The sequence below is a fragment of the Coenobita brevimanus genome, chromosome 56 (assembly GCF_032717465.1).
Source record: "Coenobita brevimanus isolate Jiangsu-jjx chromosome 56, ASM3271746v2, whole genome shotgun sequence".
Lineage (NCBI taxonomy): Eukaryota > Metazoa > Arthropoda > Malacostraca > Decapoda > Coenobitidae > Coenobita > Coenobita brevimanus.
Genome location: NC_137009.1, coordinates 37,277,323 through 37,282,213, shown reverse-complemented (window position 1 = coordinate 37,282,213; position 4,891 = coordinate 37,277,323). Strand labels below are relative to the sequence as shown.

At 40.5% G+C, this 4,891-nt stretch overlaps 1 non-coding gene across 1 annotated transcript; it reads left to right on the top strand.

The window, feature by feature from the left end:
- Window positions 1–1,190: 1,190 nt before the first annotated feature.
- Window positions 1,191–1,309, top strand: LOC145401873 (5S ribosomal RNA). Its single transcript, XR_013897701.1, has one exon. It is a non-coding gene; the product is annotated as a 5S ribosomal RNA (ribosomal RNA).
- The last annotated feature ends 3,582 nt before the right edge of the window (window positions 1,310–4,891 follow it).

The following is a 4,891-nucleotide window of genomic DNA, read 5'->3' as shown; positions in this document are numbered from 1 at the left end:
TCAGTCTCTTAACTCTACCCTCAACTTTTACACACCTCTCACGCACTTATCCTCCATCCTCTTCACATGCCCAGTGACATGAACCACATTAATTTTTACTACTGCACCCACGAAGATATATCGTGCTCATTTTACCTCTGCTCTCACCCACTCGCAATAAAACTGTTACACCTGAAAGTTTCACTCACAACCTTTCTCTAATATTTCTTGATTAGTTTTCTGTATGCTCTAGCTGGCTCTACCATCAATACATCAAAGAAATAAGAAATGAACAATTATGCTGTTACTCAAAGATGTGCTATGGCAAAGATGGTACTGTCTTTCTTGCATTAATCTATGTTAAATTACAGCAGGACAAAAGTCAGGCCAAAAATAAAACAAATTAAGGCTAAAAAACTAACTCCATATCCTTTCAGTTTCTTAACACTGAGAAAAACCTTACCACTACAAAATTCTCACGGCTTACCTAGCTATACTGTAGTTTGTTAATCACCTGACACAACTCGACCATTCCCATAACTTTAGTACTTAAGTGACTGCATAATACTTCATTATCTTTATAGTTATGGAGGTAGAAATAAGTTTCCTTGGTTACTAAAAACAGTTTCTCTTCAATGGAAAAAACTGACATTAAAAAACTGTGGTTGCATGAAATTCAGTTCTCTCTCTCTCTACATATATTGCCAGATGCCTTAATCCTGCAGGGGTGTCCACAAACAAATCTCCTCCATTTTACCCTCTCCTCTGCCATCTGGTTACCCTCCCTCCAACTCATCCCCACCTCCTCTCTCTCTCTCTCTCTCCACTCCATCCTTCCATCTCATCTTTGGTCATACAATAGGAAAGAGTCTCCCTGGTCAATTCAACCTTCCATAATTACCTGACTACACTTTAACAGAGCTGAAAATACTTATGGAAGTTATAAAGTTACTTATGGAAGTTATAAAGTTGGAACAAATACACTAGGGTACTGTATTTATCTGAGCAGACTTCCGCCACTCTCCTTCATGCGTCAACGCCCCTCCACTATTTGCGCTCTTTGGGTTGTCTCCGATCACTCTTGGGCCACACTATCACACTGTCTTCTCACTGGAACCAGATTATCCTTACACCTCGTTCACATCCACACAAGTCCAGAGCCACCATGGAAGAACCACTGCAACAACTGTAGAAATATAGTACAAATTATGGCCAACGGCCATACCGCGTTGAGTACACCGCTTCCCGTCCGATCAGCGAAGTTAAGCAACGTTGGGTCTGGTTAGTACTTGGATGGGTGACCGCCTGGGAACACCAGATGCTGTTGGCATAACGTTCTCCCTGCGTGTCAAGTGGGGTTGGTGGAGGATCAGTGCCCCTCCCTGTAAAACAATGAACTCTAAGCCTTTGGCCACCCCGTTTGGGATACATGGCGTCTGGCAATGAATGAATGAATGAATTTACAATTATAATAGATGCATATATAATAGTTCTTTTACCTTATACCTTAACTTGACCTATATATTGTCTCATGCAGCTCGCTTTACATAGTCCAGTGGTAGAACAAGATAATGCTAAGGCTACTTATCCTTTCCATACCACATCTTCACGATGAGCATCATATTCTAGTTTTCACCTATTGTTTCAACTGAAAATTCAAGATGCTGAGACAAATTTTAGATCAAGTGAAGATCACAGAGTTCTAATAAGCTAATGTTACAGCTAAAAATTCAAGATGGTGAGTTGTTATTTTTAAACCAAATTAAAATTAAAGAATAGCATCAAATTCAAATCAGCCTATCATTAAACCTCCATATTCAAGAATGAGAGGGCACTTTAGATCAAGTTCCAGAAAAGAGTATAGCTGCTTGGTTTTAAAGGCACACCTAGATTTGTCCTTCTGCAGCTTATATCATGTAGCTCAAAGGATACAAGACAGTAATACAACCCTTCATTCCTTATAAAGCCCTTTTTCATGACTGGCATCATATTTCAGTGTTAATCTATTGTTACAGTGGTATGTGGGGGCGCTCACCATCCACTCACTCGATGTAGTGCTGCTCTCAGGTGTCTGCCCTTTCCTCTCCTCCCTCTTTTCCTTCCTTCCTCTTCAGTCTTTCTTTACTTCATGCTTTCCTCGTCCTTCTGCCTACAGGTGACTTTACACTCCCTCTTTTGTCTTTCTTTCCTGTTCCTTCTGCCTATGGGTGACTCTACACTGAGTGACAAGCCAAAAGGTTTCCTGTTCACCAGGAAACCATTTACTACACTGGGTGGTAACCATATAACCAAATTATGGCACCTGGTGGTTTTGTGGGTAATTGCAGCACTCCAATTGGATTTAATCGGTGAAGGTTTATATCCAAGGGATGGTTGGGGTTATTTCTCACATAATGCCACTCAGGGATGAGTGAGGCTGGTCACTCTCATCTTAAATGTCGGGACCAACTTGCCTAGCCTCGGGCTCCTATGCTCCTCATGGGGCAATGTAGGATTGGATGATGGATGGATCTATTGTTACAACTCAGCAATACAGATGAAGAAAGCAATTTTAGTCCTGGTTAAAGTATAATAAGCCTAATATCATTCAGACTAAGCTTCATTATGGTCAATGGCTTAGTAAACAATTTAGTCCCGTGAGTGAAGGGTAGAAGGGCTTGGTTGTCTGGGCCAACTTTGGTTAGTATCGCATTCTATTATATTTTTCTGACCACATGAAAGCAGCAAGCACAAATAAAAATATAATACGAACAACAATAATAATAATAATAATAATAATAATAATAATAGTAATAATAATAATAATTAAGCAACAGAAGCACCCTACAAAATCACTTCTTCCTGGTGGTCTCATTTTTCTGGCTATTTTTGGCACTGTAAATGAACGTTTCATGTTAAATTTATTTCCCTACTGTTTTTAACTACACTCCTTCCACTGTATCAACTTTCTCGAGTGTAATGGTAGACAATTACTCCAACATAAGTCCTGGTTGGCTTTAAGTACCTCAAACTTACATTTTAACCTTAATGAACCTAACCTAACCTAGCAATTTAACCAAACTTACCCAAGATTTGAATAAGTTTTAGCAGGACTGCCAGTAGAAACGTAGGTGAGGCATAAGGAGCATAAGGGAAAAGAAATAAACAAAAAAATTGTTTATCACCATAAAAACAGAAAATAAAAACTGGAGCAATACAAACTGATAACTGGCATGGTCCTTCTGCTGCTTAAAGTAAAACGTATTTACCTAATAATAATCATAATAACAATAATATACCATAATGATAATAATTGATTGAAAAGGCTTTAGCATACTCACCAAATAAATAGCTATCCAATTAAATGCCCCCTCCAAAGTAACATTCGTGGTTGTGATAGTAGTGGAAGTAGCTGTGGTGGTTATAGTCCTATACAGTTAAATGCCTTGAAGCCTGAAAGAACGGCTACTAATTCACCTTCACGTCACTCAGTTCTTCACCATGCTGCCCACTCCATCAACTCACACCCCTGAAAGAGAAAATCCTTATAGGCCATCACACTAAAAATTCCATAAATCAACCATAAAATATCCACAAACATACTGACATCCAAAATTCCACACTCAAGACCTGAACTCCACACCAACCCCAAACTTCATGCACAGACCCCACCTCAAACTCCACATACTAACTCCACACACAGCTCTTTCCTTCCTACTGACAGCTATTACAATTTCAATTATCAGAGTAAGCTTTAGATATACTCAGGCGTGTCTACAATACAAACTAAAATCAATATCATAAAAGAAATTAATGGGAGGAAAGAGGAAATCAGCTTATCAAAGGAATAATTAGCTTTTACCAGCCACAGTTCAAACCCAACTGCCCAAAGCGTTCCCCCTACCACCCAGATTCCTTCCTATCATTTGTTTCCTCCTCCAACTAGCTCCATCCCCCACCATTCAGTTGCCTCTTTCCATTGACTCCCTCTCTTCACACCCCTTCTTCCTCCTCCCCTCTTTACCTCCACCCCTCGCTCCCCTGCCTTTACTTTCCCTCCTTTCTCCTCCTCATCTTTCCATCTCTTGTCACCCTTCCTCTCTCCACCTCTCCCTCCACCCTAATAAACATGCTTCCTCCATTCCCCCTCCCTCCTCCATCCCCTTCTTTTTCCTCCATCCCCTCCACCCCATTCTCTCTCCTCCTCCCTCACCTCCCTTTTAACCTCTCCTTTGCCTCCCCCCCCCCCACCTTCTCCTTCTGCCTTCTCCCTGGCTTTCTTGAACATTTGAAATTTTAGGGCCATATATAATCACATCACATCATACACACACACACAAAACCAGAACTAACACTACCATACAGTAATTACCACCACCACGTACCACAATTAACCCCTACAACTACCACCACCACCACCACAAAGAAACACAAGATATACAGTCATATGCAAATGTTTACTGACACTTCTCTGCTGGCTGTGGCAATGGTAGATGTTACATGAACCGTTTTTATGTGACAACAATATGAAGCACAAAGGTATAAAAATGAGAAATATGGAAAGCAGGACACAATACTGCGGAAGACTGTCAGTGAATATTTGCTCGCAGCTGTATGATTAGCAGATGAAAAGATCGTCATAAAACCAAGCCGTGAGTTCCTTGAAAAATTATACATCATCATCATCATCCACATTTCCCTTCCCACCCTAGAGTGGAGTGAGGTAGGGTCCAGAGCTTAAAATCTATCTATCTATAGCCAGACGCCATAATCCTGTAAGGGGTGGCCATCTGACTTTGAGTTATTTGTTTTATGGGGAGGGGCACTAACCCTCCACCAACCCACTTGCTGACACGTAGGGAGCACGTATAATAATAATAATATACAAAAATAAATAAAGATACAGCGAGATACAGTATTAACCACAGTATGC